We start from the raw sequence: 16971 nt of genomic DNA on the forward strand, positions 1-16971 counted from the left end.
CTCAAGTTTATTTCTATTCCTTCCTGGCCTTCATATTTACATTTACAAATGTAAATAGCCAGCTCAGAATGAAGGACTGACAGGCATAGACATTTCTCAGGTAAATTAAATAGCATTTGTTTATTTTAAAGATTCAGAAGAAAGTTAATAAAGTCAGAATTCATAGCAAACAGATTAGCAACATTCTCCAGGAGACACTGGGATGCAAACTTCTAGATCCTAAAGTCCTCCTTCTGGAGCCTCACATCTGAAGGAGAGTGAGGATCTCATCAGAACTTGTGGAAGTCCAAATACATCTCTCTAAAGACTGCTTTATCACACAAGCTGTCCTGTGTGCATCCTGGTTTGGATGCTTTCTGGAGATCCCCTCATCTAAGGCAGATTCATGTCATTAATCTCAATGCCATATAATAGACACCATGCTTACCCAGAGTGCAGTGCAATTCTGTAAGCTCAGGGAAATGTTTAAGCAGCTTCTGAAGGGACACTGCTCAGATGGAGTCACAGGCTATGGAGGCCTCAGTCAAGCAGGACTTTCGCCTTCACCAGTACAGACACTTGAATTCTAAGGGGCAAGAATGAAACAGAAAACAGGGTTAAAATTCAACCTTGAAAGTTTTTTGCTACGCCAAATGGGGTCGAGTGCTGATATTCAAAATGCACAAGGCTTTTTTTTTTTTTTTTTTTCTAAGAACACTTGTGGTCGAGAATAAAAGGTCATCTCTTAAATCTCTTTAGTGACAATTGCTCGCATGCTATCAGAATACACTTAACTCCAACTGTCCTTTCATTGTATCTTCCTTAAGAGGAGTAATGCTATTTTAATCATAATTCAGTCACAGGAGTTGAGCACCATCTTATTGAAATGGGATGGAAATTAACGACAATCATCTCAAACAGAAGTTTAACAACAATTTATTCTGCTTAGGGACCTGAGCGAAGTAGTAGAGAGAAGAGATAGAAATAATCAAAAATGGCAAAGGGTAAAATTTAAAGGACTTTACTTTCTTAAAAGACTCATAAAATTTGAATTTCAAACAGTTATAAACATATTATGTACCTTTTTTCTTAATATTATAACTTGATTTCTTATTATAGTAACATTTGCTTATTGCAAAAATACTTTAAAAATACAGATAAGAGGCCAGGCACGGTGGCTCACACCTGTAATCCCAGCACTTTGGGAGACTGAGATGGGAGGATCACTTGAGGTCAGGAGTTCGAGACCAGCCTGGCCAATATGGCAAAACCCCGTCTCTACTAAATATACAAAAAAAAAAAAAAATTAAAAATTAGCCAGGCATGGCGGCGGGCACCTGTAATTCTAGCTACTCAGGAGGCTGAGGCAGGAGAATCGCTTGAACCCGGGAGGCAGAGGTTGCAGTGAGCCAAGATAGCGCCATTGCACTCCAGCCTAGGTGATAAGAGCAAAACTTCGTCTCAAAAAAAAAAAAAAAAATACAGATTAAAAAAAGGAGAAAATAAAAATCATCTATTGCCCTGCTACCCAGAGAGGTTCTGTTGACTATATGCACGTATCTATCTGTCCACATCTGTCTTATCTATATGTCTATCCAAACAGATACACACAGAGACACACACACAAACACATACATACACGCAATTTTTACAAGCTGTATTGTCATTTTAAACTCTTAACATGCTAATTGTAAGAATACTACTATTCGTTGATATCTTGTTCTCTTCTCCTTGCAAGACTTACTTCCCTGTCCTTTGAGATGTGATATAGCCATTGACTTTGTCAAATAAAATTTAAGTTGAAGTGACATACGTCACTTTGAAGTAGAAGCATTTTAGTAGTAGTGACTATCTGATCTGCCCTTTTCCTGCTGTGACATGGAGATGGAAATATAAGAGATTTTCCCATAAGAAGGAGGTATCTTGAAATGCTAAACCAACATGTGGAGGGATGAGAGCTGCCCTTAAGAGTCACTCAGTTTTGGGCCATTGTGTAAGGCACTGAGAACTTTGGAATTCTTCTCACATTAGATTATGCCTATCTCCATTTATCTAGTTTATTCTGACCAGTAAAATTTTTAGCATCGTTCTGACATTAATTATTCTACAAAATCACTCAAATGGCTAAATTATACATCATAATGTGCATGTGGTATAATTTATTCAGCCAATTTTTTAGTGTCGCCTATTTATTTCCATTTTATAAGTTTTTATAAACAATATCGTAAGAAATATATTTTAGTTAAATTTTTGCTCATATTTATGTTACTTTCTTAAGCTGCAATCATAAATTGGAAAGTCGTTATTCAAAAGATACACAAAACCATCAGTTTTCTTACGTATAGCGTCAAATCACCCTCAAAAACGCTGTTGACAGCATCATCAATGGCATAAAGAATACATGATTTCTCTGTTCGATATAAATATTCTATTTACCTACCTACCCTACTTTTGCCAAATTTAAAGGTAAAAATGGTGCCTTTTTTTATTGTAATTCCATGAGTCAAATATTTTTTTCATAGTTGTATAAGTTATTTGTATTTCTTCTCTTGTGAATTGTCTTTTCATTATTTTCTCATTGATTTCCTAATATCATTTATTGAATAATACTTTTCTTAAATGCTTATTCATGCCTCGAGTTTGCAAAAAGGCCTGACAGTGGGCTTTAATTCTGCGCTACTGATCAGTTCATCCATGCCCAAATCATCACCAGGCTACTTTAATTCTTGCATCTTTAGACTTGTCAATATCTTATATAATATCTTGCTATTCTTTTTGACATTTTTTTTGCCTATTTTTAAATATTTATTTTTCAATTTAAACTTTTAAAAATTCTACTGGGATTTTCATCTTTTCCAGGAACATTATTCAAGTCTTATTTAATAACATTTCCTTCATTAATTCATTCAACAAATCTTTATTAAGCACTTAATATGAGCCAGGAATTATTTTAGGTACTGAATATAAAGAACAAATAGAATTCCTTGCCCTTATGGAGCTTATATTCTAGTGAGATAGAGATAAAGACAATGAACAAGATAAGTAAGTACAACAGATAATGTTAAATAGTAGACAGAGCTAAATAAAAAAAAAAAAAGTTGGAAGGGGGCTTACGAAATAGCATTGTTGGTGGGTTTCAATTCAAGTTCTTCAGGAAGCCAAAGTTAGAACAGAATCAGACATGTAAGAGATGCGTTGTGGGGTGTGAAAGTTGTAGATAACAAGATGAAATCACTTTTATCAGACCCAGACAAAATAAGGCTGGGAAGGCATGAAGGAGAGGAAGCGCATGCTTACATGCCTGAGATAAAAACCTTTCACAGGGACTTTCTAAAAACCCCGTAAGAAACCCTTTCACCTTCACGTATCTCCTGCTTTGATAAGATTTATTACCAGACATTCTTTAGGACTGCTAATCAGGTAAGATTCTCTCAGAGCACGTGCCCAGTAAATGGGAAATCCACCAATGAACTGACAGCAATCCTGGCTTTGAATCTCTGGAACCAGTAAACATTGTTTCTAAGCATCTTATTTAAATTCCTTTGTGCTAATGCAAGCTTCCTTTTACCCTTCCCTGGTGGTTTGCCATTCCATGCATTCCAGATTATAATCCTGATTTCTTATTCCTGAGTAAACCCAACATATTTAAAGATAATTTTCTCTAGTGTCTTTTTTAGGTTGTGGGGTAGGTGGCGGGGGAGCCTGAGAAACATATAGGAGAGAACACAGGAAAAGGCAGGAACACCGTCAGCCACTGATGAAATCTGACATTCATAAAGAAGGAGAGGAATAAACCTCAAATGTCTTATTGAGAAAAAGAGGGGAGAGGGAAAGGACAAGAAATGGGTTGGGGGAGGAAATGGGTGAAAATAGCCTCCCACTGCTATGCAGCCAAGAAAATCTCACCCAGCTGATGGGGAGCCCGGGCCAAAGATTTCTCAGTGGAGGATTTCCACCTCTGGTAGAAACAGCCATGTGCTGGTACCCAGTCGCTCTTATTGACTGGGAGCATCCCAGGGAGGGCGTGGCCTTGGTAGGCGGTATTGGAGCCAAGCAGGTTCTCTTTCCATGGCCACCACAATGGGATAAAGTTTTGAAATTTTAAATAGGTTGATTTTGAAATGTAGTACACATACTTGCCTATTATTTAATTGTAATTATTCCATAATATTGGCTGATGTTATAAAGGGGGTGGGACTTTTCCATGTCATCTGAAAATTAATTATTGCTAGTAGGCAGGAAACCTACATTTTGGATATTTATTTTCTTTTCTAACCTGCCACCTTCCCGAACTCTTATTAATTTATTTGCTTCTTTGGTTGAGATTTTCATATTTTTAAGAACACCGTCACACATAGTTTTGTCTCCCTCTTTTTGAATTATTCTGCTTTATTTCTTATCTTTTTGCCAAATCAGGGTTGATGACTGTGGATATGTTCGTGTTCATGGGAATCCCTTTCAGTTTTGCCATTAAAGGATATTACGCTGGATGTCCTATGCCAACACAGGAGAAAAAAATATATATATATATATATTCCTTGGTCAATTTCCTTAGAAATTCTAAATTACCAAAATTAACTTAGGAAATTGATCTGGGAACATTTTTTCACATCTTGCTATAGAATTGTAGATAATGTATTCATACATTTTCCACCTCCTCTCTAATACATGACATATCTTATCATTTCCAGTGTTTGTGGTTGTGCTTTTACTTGTTCTTTTTTTTTTTCCAGTAGACTTCAAGAAGTTTCTTTCTTTTCCGGGATTTTTTTTTCAAAGCATCAGCTCTTGAAAGTGTCTATCATTTCTGCATCTTTCTCTTTTATAATTTATTAATTTCTGCTTTTATCTTCAACATTCCTTGATTCATTCTCTGCATAATTGAATTTTATTTTTCACGGGCTTTTAAAAGAGAAAAAGTGAGAGCTGTTGTGCCTTTTCTAGCCACATCTCTAATCATAGTTATAATCATCACATATTGCAGGCAACATGGGGTTATGGTCAAGTATGTAGATTCTGTCTGCTATGTATTTCCTGGGTTCATATCCCAGTTATACTTTTGCCAATTGTGGGACATGGACGAGCAGTTTCCACATGTGTAAAATAAGGATTATTATTGTAATAAAATTTAGCTCATAGGGTTACTGTGAAGATTACTTGAGCTAATATTTGTAAAGCTTTCAAAACAGGAGTTGGCACACAGTAACTGCTATGTAATACATGCATAAATTACATTTATGCAGTACTTTATTCTTTACAAAACATCTTCACAATAATTTTCTCCCTTAGTTATAACAATCCCATGAGGCAAACAATACTCATCATTACTTTTCCTATGATAAAACTGGAATGCCATTGAGTCAACTTAAATTAGTGGATGGAAGAGACAGGTCTTATGATTCTGGGATCAGCATGTGGCTTGAAGCCCAAATGACCTCTTTAGTTTAGGGTTTGTGGGGACACAGACAGAGAAGTCCGTGTTTAGCTCAGCTTTAGGCACTGGCAACAGTCGCAGATTTTGAGACCCTCAGCTGGATGGTCAACGGCTCAAGACTGGGACCAGCAGCTGGAACAACTGTCAAGAAGAGCTTTAAGGTACCAGGCTCCTGGACACGTGAAGCCAGCCTCGGCAGGAAGGTGGGACAGGACCTGGTTGAAGTGCAGGAGATGTGGGTTCTTATCCTGGTCTTGCCTCTGTCTTACTTAGTAAGTGTAAACAAGGCACTTTGCCCTGCCACATCTCCATTTCCTCAAATACGAAACAGGGAAAATAATTTCTGCCCAGCCTCCTCCACACGGCCCCTATAGGATTCAGAGGATGCTGCTGGCAGTGCAGCACTTTGAAAGTTTATGAAGTTTTCCACATAGGCAAGATGTTGTGCATGTCTAAGATCTCTCCCCTCCCACTTTCTTTGCTTACACAACCAGGAAGTGAAAAGCAGACGTGGAAACCACTCTCAAACTTTGTGCCAGCCCCTCAAATCTTATGCCTAGGAAATGTCCTCCAACTCTCCCTCACACCAACAGCATCATTATCTTGGCATAGAAGAAAAAAAATCTATGCATCTCTTCAAACAGAAATCTAATTTCCAACTGGCTTCACCTGGACTGTGAACCATAAGAAACAGACCACAATCGAATTTTCCACAAGCACTGTTTTCCATGCACACCCAAAACCAAGCAGGAAAGAGAGGAAATGGAAAACTCCCCTGGGCACTTAGCTCTTCATTATGTTGTAGGAGTGTGAAGTACCTGGGGAAAATAATCAAATTTAGGGGAGAAGGAGATTAATCCAATTCTGGTTCACATTACCAGAACTGTTTCTATAACTATAGATTTCTCCAGATTCTAGGAACTGTCCACTGAAATCGTTTTACATTTTAAATCCGTTGTATTTAGGTTTCTTCTTTCCCCAACAAGAACTGAATCTATCTATTAACTAACTATCTAGTCTTTTCTTGGTGAGTAGCCACTTTTCTTTTCCTAAAGTGTACAGGATGGAAATTTGAAGGAGATGTGCAAATCACAACTACAAGGCAGGCAAGTGAGTGGGGGAGGCTTCTACCCTTTGTTCTGTTCCTAATAGGATCCCCTTAAAGCTCAAGAAAGAGGTGTGAGCAGCTAGACATTAGAGTTCTTCCTTCCTTTGCAAGGAAAAAAGGGGGAGGGGAAGAGAGAGAGAGCCTGATTTTCTGAGCACTGACAGGCTTTATCTTTCATGAATTTCATTCTTCCTTTGTTCTATGTGTGTAAGAAGGAGGGAGAGAATTAGAAGAAAGAGAGACAAAGAAATTGACATCCAATGGGTATGCAAAAGAGACCCTGGCTGAACTTACCATTTGAGCACAGGGCGCCAATGATCTGTGGCCACCCATAGATGCCAGTTATACCCTACTCAGGCTAGGAAAGGACCCACAGAGCAAAAGAACTATCTCCCAAGAGTTCCTGTGAATTAAGGGTGCTCTTAGCCAAATTTAGTACATGTCCCTACCAAAGGAAGGTTATTGTCAGGCCCAGCTGCTCTGCCCTCATCAGACATAGAGAAGTATGTAGAGCTCAGGGCCAGCAAGGGATGAAAGGGAACCAGTGATTAGTGGGTAGCCACTGTGTGTCAGATACTTGTTAACAGACACACGCAGACACACAGAAAATCTCATTTAACCCAGTAGAAAGTTAGTTTTGGGATGGTAAAGGATTTTGCCTATTTTGTTCACTGTTCTAGCCCTAGTGCATTGACACATAGCAAGTGCACAAGAAATATCTGTGAAATGAATAAATGGATTGTCACAACCCTATGGATATAAAATAATTACCAATCTTGTTTTAAGATGAGGCAGCTAAGTTTCAGAGACGTTGGGGAGTAGATGAGCTAGGATTCAAACCTAGCTATGTCTGGAATCCACAGCCAATGCCTCTCAGGACTCCTTGCTGTTCTCACATAACAAACTGAAATGTATACAGAACAAAGTGCGGCCAAGGTCTTAAAATCACATTCCATAAAGAATCATTGGAGAACTGAAGCGTTTATCTGTGAAAAGGAACATCATAAACTAACAAATTATGGAGAGGCCCCTCCCCTTTCTGGAATTTTGTTCCTCGTGAGTGAGATGAAGGTTTTGGACTAGATCAGAGAACAAATAATTGACATATGTACCATGACTCTGCCCTCCTATGACAGACATTACTCATTGATGATAGTACTCTTTCCCAGTGAATTTGGATGCAATTTCATAAATATTCTCAACAGCACTCCCTGCAACCCCACCCATGATTAAAATTGGCATGCACAATAAAGGCTGTTTGATTTCTCTAGACTAGATCATCTCTAATGTCCCTCAAATTTATTTATTTTTTAGGAGTTTTTAATTATTTTTCAAATGGTTTCTAATGTTAGCCTCATGAGTTATTCCATATACAGTCACTCTCTACATAACAACATTAATGTCAATGACAGACCATATATACAGCAGGGGTCCCATAAGATTATAATACCATATTTTTACTGCACCTTTTCCATGTTTATTTTTTATCTCCATTTATAATTTTTTTTTATTTCCATAGGTTATTGGGGAACAGGTGGTGTTTGGTTACATAAGTTCTTTAGTGGTGATTTGTGAGATTTTGGTGCACCCATCACCCGAGCAGTACACATTGCACCCTATTTGTAGGCTTTTATCCCACACTCCCCTCCCACCCTTTTCTCCCAAGTCTCCAAAGACCATTGTATCATTCTTATGCCTTTGCGTCCTCATAGCTTACTTCCCACATATCAGTGAGAACATACAATGTTTGGCTTTCCATTCCTGAGTTACTTCACTTAGAGTAATAATCTCCAGTTTCATCCAGGTCACTGTGAATGCCATTAATTCATTCCTTTTTATGGCTGAGCACTAATCCATCATATATATATATACATACACACACACACACACAGTATATATATATATATACACACCATAAGTGTAATATATACATAAACAGTATATATACATACATATATATATACACACACACACATATATATATACACACACACACATATATATACACACACTGTTTCTTTATCCACTTGATGGGCATTGGAGTTTGCTGCACGTTTTTGCAGTTGCAAATTGTGCTGCTATAAACATGCATGTGCAAGTGTCTTTTTCATATAATGACTTCTTTTCCTCTGGGGAGATACCCAGTAGTGGGATTGCTGGATCAAATGGTAGTTCTACTTTTAGTTAAGGAATCTCCACACTGTTTTCCATAGCGGTTGCACTAGTTTACATTCCCACCAGCAGTATAGAAGCGTTCCCTGATCACCGCATCCACGCCAACATCTACTCTTTTTTGATTTTTTTAAATTATGACCATTCTTGCAGGAGTTACGTGGTATCACACTGTGGCTTTGATTTGCATTTCCCTGATCATTAGTGATGTTGAGCATTTTTTCATATGTTTGTTGGCCATTTGTATATCTTCTTTTGAGAACTGTCTATTCATGTCCTTAGCCCACTTTTTGATGTGATTGTTTGTTTATTTCTTGCTGATTTGAGTTCACTGCAGATTCTGGATGTTAGTCCTTTGTCCCATGTATAGATTACGAAGATTTTTCTCCCACTCTATGGGTTGTCTGTTTACTCTGCTGACTGTTCCTTTTGCTGTGCAAAAGCTCTTTAGTTTAATTAAGTCCCAGTGATTTATATTTGTTTTTATTGTATTTGCTTTTGGGTTCTTGGTCAAGAAATCCTTACCTAAGCCAATTTCTAGAAGGGTTTTCCAATGTTATCTTCTAGAGTTTTTATAGTTTCAGGTCTCAGATTTAAGTCCTTAATCTATCTTGAGTTGATTTTTATATAAGGTGAGAAATGGGGATCCAGTTTTATTCTCCTATATGTGGCTAGCCAATTATCCCAGCACTATTTGTTGAAAAGAGTGTCCTTTCCCCACTTATGTTTTTATTTGCTTTGCTGAAGATCAGTTGGCTGTAAGTATTTGGGTTTATTTCTGGGTTCTCTACTCTGCTCCATTTGTCTGTGTGCATATTTTTATTCCAGTACCATACTATTTTGGTGACTATGGCCTTATAGTATAGTTTGAAATCAGGTAATGTGATGCCTCCAGATTTGTTCTTTTAGCTTAGTCTTGCTTTGGCTATGCAGGCTCTTTTTAGATTCCATGTGAATTTTAGAATTGTTTTTCCTAATTCTGTGAAGAATGATAGTGGTATTTTGATGGGAATTGTGTTGAATTTGTAGATTACTCTTGGCAGTATGGTCATTTTCACAATATTGATTATACCCTTCCATGAGCATGGGATGTGTTTCCATTTGTTTGTTCATCTAGGATTTCTCTCAGCAGTGTTTTGTAGTTTTCCTTGTAGAGATCTTCCACCTCTTTGGTTAGGTATATTTCTAAGTATTGTATTTTATTTTATTTTTTGCAGCTATTGTAAAAGGGATTGAATTCTTGATTTGCTTCTCTGCTTGGTCGCTCTTGGTCATAGAAGAGGTACTGATTTGTGTACATTAATTTTGTATCCAGAAACTTTGCTGAATTCTTTTATCAGTTCTAGGGGCTTTCTAGAGGAATCTTTAGGGTTTTTGAAGTAGAGGATCATATCATCAGCAAACAATGACAATTTGACTTCCTCTTTACCAATTTGGATGCCTTTTATTTCTTTCTCTTGTCTGACTGCTCTGGATAGGACTTCTAGTACGACATTGAAGAGGAGTGGTGAGAGTGGGCATCCTTGTCTTTTTCCAGTTCTCAGAGGGAATGCTTTCAACTTTTCCCCATTCAGTATTATGTTGGCTGTGGGTTTATCATAGATGGCTTTTATCACATTGAAGTGTGTCCCTTGTATGCCAATTTTGCTGAGAGTTTTAATCATAAAGGGATGCTGAATTTTGTTGAATGCTTTTTCCGCATCTATTGAGGTGATCATGTGATTTTTGTTTTTAATTCTGCTTATGTGGTGTACCACACTTATTGACTTGCACATGTTTAACCATCCCTGGTATGAAACCCACTTGAACATGGTTGATTATCTTTTTGATATGTTGTTGGATTCGGTCAGCTAGCATTTTGTTAAGGAGTTTAGCATCTATGTTCATCAGGAATATTGGTCTGTAGTTTTCTTTTTTTGGTTATGTCCTTTCTTAGTTTTGGTATAGGGGTGATACTGGCTTCACAGAATGATTTAGGGAGGGTTCCCTCTTTCTCTATCTCATGAAATAGCGTCAATAGCATTGGCACCAATTCTTCTTTGAATGTCTGGTAGATTTCTGCTATGAATTCATCTGGTCCTGGATTTTTTTTGGTTGGTAGGTTTTAAATTACCATTTCAATCTTGCTGCTTGTTATTGGTCTGTTCAGGGTATCTAATTCTTCCTGATTTAAGCTAGGAGGGTTGTATTTTTCCAGAAATTTATCCATCTCTTCTAGGTTTTTCTAGTTCATGCAGGTAAAGGTGTTCATAGTAATCTTACATGATCTTTTGTATTTTTGTGGTGTCAGTTGTAATATCTCCTGTTTTGTTTCTTACTGAGCTTATTTGGATTTTCTCTCGTTTTCTTGGTTAATCTTGCTAATGGTCTATCAGTTTTATTTATCTTTTCAAAGAACCAGCTTTTTGTTTTATTTATCTTTTGTATTTTTTTGTTTCAATCTCATTTAGTTCTGCTTTGATCTTGGTTATTTCCTTTCTTCTGCTGGGTTTGGGTTTGGTTTGTTCTTGTTTCTCTAGTTCCTTGAGGTGTGACCTTAGATTGTCTGTTTGTGCTCTTTTAGTCTTTTCGATGTAGGCGTTTAGGGCTATGAACTTCCCTCTAGCACCGCCTTTGCTGTATCCCAGAGGTTTTGATAGGTTTTATCACTATTGTTGTTCAGTGCAAATAATTTTTTAATTTCCATCTTGATTTCATTTTTGGCCCAATGCTCATTCAGGAGCAGGTTATTTAATTTTCATGTATTTGCATGGTTTTGAAGGTTCTTTCTGGAGTTGATTTCCTGTTTTATTCCACTGTGGTCTGAGAAAGTGCTTGATATAATTCCAATTATCTTACATTTATTGAGGCTCATTTTGTGGTCTATGATATGGTCTATCTTGGAGAAAGTTCCAGGCACCGTTGAATAGAATGTATATTCTGCAGTTGTTTGATGGAAAGTTCTGTATATATCTGTTAAGTCCATTTGTTCCAAGGTGTAGTTTAAATCCATTGTTTCTTTGTTGACTTTCTGTTTTGATGACCTGTCTAGTGCTGTCAGTGGAGTATTTAAGTCCCCACTATTATTATGTTGCTGTCTATCTCATTTCTCAAGTCTATTAGCAATTGTTTTATAAATTTGAGAGCTTCAGTGTAGGTGCAAATATGTTTAGGATTGTGATATTTTCCTGTTGGACAAGGCCTTTTACCAATAATGTCCCCCTTTGTCTTTTTAAACTGGTGTTGCTTTACAGTTTGTTTTGTCTGATATAAGAATAGCTATTCCTGCTCAATTTTGGTGTTCACTCGCATGAAATGTCTTTTTCCACCCCTTTATCTTAAGTTTATGTGAGTCATTATGTGTTAGGTGAGTCTCTTGAAAGCAGCAGATAGTTGGTTGGTTAATTCTTATTCATTCTGCAGTTCTGTATCTTTTAAGTGGAGCATTTAGGCCATTTATATTCAATGTTAGTATTGAGCTATGAGATACCATTCCATTCATTGTGCTATCTGTTGCCTGTCATTTTTTGTTTTTGTTTTTTAAATTGTATTTTTGTTGTAAAAGTCCTGTGAGATTTATGCTTTAAAGAGGTTCTGTTGTGATATGCTTCCAGGATTTGTTTCAAGATATAAAGCCCCTTTCAGCAGTCCTTGTAGTGGTGGCTTTGTAGTGGTGAATTCTCTCAGCATTTGTTTGTCTGATAAAGACTGTATGTTTCCTTCATATATGAAGCTTAGTTTTGCTGGATACAAAATTCTTGGCTGATAATTGTTTTGTTTGAGGAAGCTGAAGGTAGGGTCACAATCCCTTCAAGTTTGTAGGGCTTCTGCTGAGAAATCTGTGATAATCTGATAGGTTCTCCTTTATAGGTTACCTGGTGCTTTTGCCTCACAGCTCTTAAGATTCTTTCCTTCATCTTAACTTTAGATAACCTGATGACAATGTGCCTAGGTGATGATCTTTCTGCAATGAATTTCCCAGGTGTTCTTTGTGCTTCTTTATTTGGATGCCTAGGTCTCTAGCAAGGCCAAGGAAGTTTTCCTTAATTATTCCCCTAAATATGTTTTCCAAAATTTTAGATTTCTCTTCTTCCTCAGGAATGCCAATTATTCTTAGGTTTGGTCATTTAACATAATCCCAGACTTCTTGGAGGCTTTGTTAACATTTTCTTTTTCTTTTTTCCTTGTTTTTGTTAGATTGGGTTAATCCAAAGACCTTGTCTTCAAGCTCTGAATTTCTTTCTTCTACTTGTTCAGTTCTATTGCTGATACTTTCCAGAGCATTTTGCATTTCTGTAAGTGTGTCCAATATTTCCTGAAGTTTTGATTGTTTTTTATTTATGTTATCTATTTCATTGAATATTTCTCCCTTCACCTCATGTCATTTTCTTGATTTCTTTACGTTGGGCCTCCGTAATTATCTTAATAACTAACCTCCTGAATTCTTTTTCAGGTAAATCAGGGATTTTTTCTTGGTTAGGATCCATTGCTGGTGAGCTAGTGTGATTTTGGGGGCAGGGGTTTAAAAGCCCTGTTTTGTCACATTACCAGAGCTGGTTTTCTGGTTCCTTCTCATTTGGGTAGGCTATGTCAGAGGGAAGGTCTAGGGCTGAAGGCTATTGTTCAGATTCTTTTGTCCCATGGGATGTTCCTTGATGTAGTACTCTCTCCCTTTTCCTATGAATGTGGCTTCCTGAGAGCTGAGCTGTAGTGATTGTTATCTTTCTTCTGGATCTAGCCACCCAGGGAGTCTACCAGGCTCTGGGCTAGTGCTGCGGGCTGTCTGCACAGAGTCCTGTGATGTGAACCGTCTGTGGGTCTCTCAGCCGTGGATACCAGCACCTGTTCTAGTGGAGGTGGCAGGGTGGTAAAATGGACTCTGTGTGGGTTCTTAGCTTTGGTGGTTTAATGCACTGTTTTTGTGCTGGTTGGCTTCCTGCCAGGAGGTGGTGCTTTCCAGAGAGCATCAGCTGTGGTAGTATGGAGATTAACAGATGGTGGGTGGGGCCCTAGAACTCCCAAGAGTATGTGCCCTTTGTCTTAGTTACCAGGATGAGTACGAAAGGACCATTGGGTGGGGGCAGGCCTAGGCATGTCTGAGCTCAGACTCTCCTTGGGTGGGTCTTGCTGCGGCTGCTGTTGGGGATGGGGGTGAGGTTCCCAGATCAACGGAGTTATGTTCCTAGGAGGACTGTGGCTATCTCTACTGTGTCATGCAGGTTGTCAGGGAAGTGGGGGATAGCCAGCAGTTACAGACCTCACCCAGCTCCCATGCAACCCAGAGTGCCAGTCTCACTCCCACTGTACACCCCCAATAGCACCAAGTCTGTTTCTAGGCAGTGAGTGAGCAGGGCTAAGAACTTGCCCCAGGCTACCTGCCTCCCAGCTGCGAAAGCAAGTATGGATTTCCTTCTTCCCCCGTCAATGGAATCCGCACACTGGATTCACACCCTTCCCCAAGTTCTGCCCAGGAGGCTTCTTGATCAGTTCAAATTGTTAACAATGTTCAGCTGGAGATTTCCTTCTCACTGTGGCCTTTTTCCAGTGCCTCTGGCAGCCCTCCCAAAGGATTTCTGTGAAACCAGGCAGGAATGACCAGCTTGGGGACGCAGTGAGCTCACAGGGCCTTTTCCACTGCTTCCTCTACTTCTGTACCTCGCTTGGCTCTCTAAATTGACTGAGCTCCAGATAAAGCCAGAATCTTCTCCCGTAATCTAGACCTTCAGTTTCCCCAGTGGGGATGTGTGTTTAGAGGTAGACAATCTCCCTTTCCCACTTCCGCAGTTTGGGCACTCAGTATATTTGGGGTATCTCCTGGGTCCTGCAGGAGCAATCTGCTTCCTTCAGAGGGTCTGTGGGCCCTCTCATGTTTCCTAGTTTATTCCTGCAGTCGTTCTGGAGCTAAAATTCATGATGCGAGCCTCCATACACTGCTCTGTCCATCTAAGTCAGAGCTGCACTAGTCCTGCCCCTTGTCCGCCATGATTCCCCTTTTTCTCCTCTCAAATTTGTTTTTGTCCATGAATTCATCACTGTTTCTATCTTGCTCTATATATTGTTTATCACAAAAGAGACCATGAGCAATGAAAGCCTCCAATCTTCCCTGAGAGCAGTAGCATAAAAACCATGTAGCCTCTGGACTCTGGGTTTATTCAAATAGAATCTTCTATTAAAATCACATTCCAGACAGGAAAAAAAAAAAGTTTTAACTACAACTGATCTAAATATTGTTGACAGAAGACCCCCTCCTCTAAAACTGAGACAATGCCTATTACAAAGACTACATTTCAAAAGTAAAAAGTAAGCTAAGTAAAAAGTTGGGACAGAGTTTAGATTTAAGGCTTTGGCCCATGGATTGGCTTGTAGTCAATATTTTCTTGAGTTACACATATAGTGAAGATTGCCACAAAATAAGATGACACATTGAAAATAACATTATCTGAGCAGCATCATGTCTGGATTTTAGCCAAGCTCAAGAAATATAAAATAAGGTTATTTTTATATGGTAGCCTCACAGCTGGATATCTGGCTTTTAATGGTTTAGTGAGAAGATTTCATATTGATTTTTTTTCAAGCTTACTTTTTAATAACACAAATAACCTTCAGTAACTCATAAGGCATTCCATTAATGCCATAAAAGTACAAAATCTGAATTTCTGGTTTAGAAGTTCTCACATTTCATACAATGCAAGTGTTAGATGCATTTATGCAATCACAAATGCAACTAAGGTCATTGGTGGTAAATATCTACAGAAAGTAACTCTGGTTTATTTACACAGGAAGGGAATGAATAAATGGTGTTGGGACGTTCGAGGAATGGATCTGAAGGCAGAGGAACTAGGCCCAAGAGTCTGTGAGTAGAGCCAGGATCCTGCCCCATCACTACCAGCCATGTGCTCCCTCCCAACCCATTCCATGCTGCTAGACTCATTTGCCCTGGACATTCACTTTACACCAGTGATCTCCTGAGTCCAGCCTAGAGGCCATGGATAATGTCTAACAGTCCCTATCTCTTCACATCATTCTCTCATTATTCAAAGTCCTAGACAGAAGCTTCTTCTTATTCACACTCAAGTTTTGGCCCTGGATCTAGCTGTTAGCCAGTAGAGACAGGAAATACTTGACCCCTCCTTGGGCTTCTGCTCAAATAGGAAAGTATCCAGAAGCTGGGGAATCAAAATGACTAAAGTTTGCTAAAATAAACTACCCAAATGAATACAAAGTGAATATTTCATGTCAGTGAAATACCCCAATAATAAAGAACTGTAATTTATTGAGGTGACTTTCTTCCAGGCAATGCACTATGTACAATATATAATACATTGTGTACTTCTAGGCAATGCACTATGTATGATATATAATATATATAATTTCCATCTCATTTAATCCCTCATAACACCCCTAATGAGACCGGTATTATCATATTAAGGACAAGGAAAGAGTAACATGCTCAGGGTCACACAGCTATTGAGCATCAGAGCCAGAATTTAAAGAAAAGTCTTTCTGAAACAAACACCAGTTCCTCTAACCACTAAACTACACAGTCTCTCCATGAGGACTGCTACTGTGGGTTGGCTCAGGGTTTGCACTTACAAGGCATATGATGCATGTTTATTTTGACATTCCCTTTCAGCAGACATTCAGTAAGTTCCCACCACCTATAAGCCACCATCTTAAGCACGATGGGTGGATATAGACATGAGTAAAGTACACGTCGGTCACTAACTACAGTATGGAGAATAACAAAATCCATGCAAGTGACAAATAAAAGATAAGTCATACCCTGAGGGCAAGGATTGTGTCTTTCTTGCTTACTCTCTATCCTTAGTACTTAGCATGGTGCCTGGACATAGCAGACTCTCAGTAAGTATTTAATAAATGAATAAAAATAATTAACATTTATTATGCACTTACCATGAGCCACGCACCCTGCCAAACGTCCTGTGAGGTACTTACGATGATTAATCTCCATTGTGTACCCTACCTAGGATCACATGTGAGTAAGGGGCATACAAAACCATGCAGACTATACTTTACTGGGGGTGAGAGCTTCAGCTTGAGGTCGGCAACCAGAGAGCATGCTGGCTATAGCAATCTGGGCTCCACATCTGTACTCCTTGGCTTTCATAAGAAGAAAAGGCATCTTGTTCAATGGCTGTCTTAAGAGAAAAGAAATTGCTTTCCCAGAATTTTCCCACAGATCCCCCGTTTGCATCTGACTGGCAGGAATTGGTCATATACTTATTCCTAAATTGGGTCCTGTAGCCAAAGTGAAGTCATAAGCTGATTGGCCTCGGCC

The sequence above is a fragment of the Symphalangus syndactylus genome, chromosome 16 (genome assembly GCF_028878055.3).
Source record: "Symphalangus syndactylus isolate Jambi chromosome 16, NHGRI_mSymSyn1-v2.1_pri, whole genome shotgun sequence".
NCBI lineage: Eukaryota > Metazoa > Chordata > Mammalia > Primates > Hylobatidae > Symphalangus > Symphalangus syndactylus.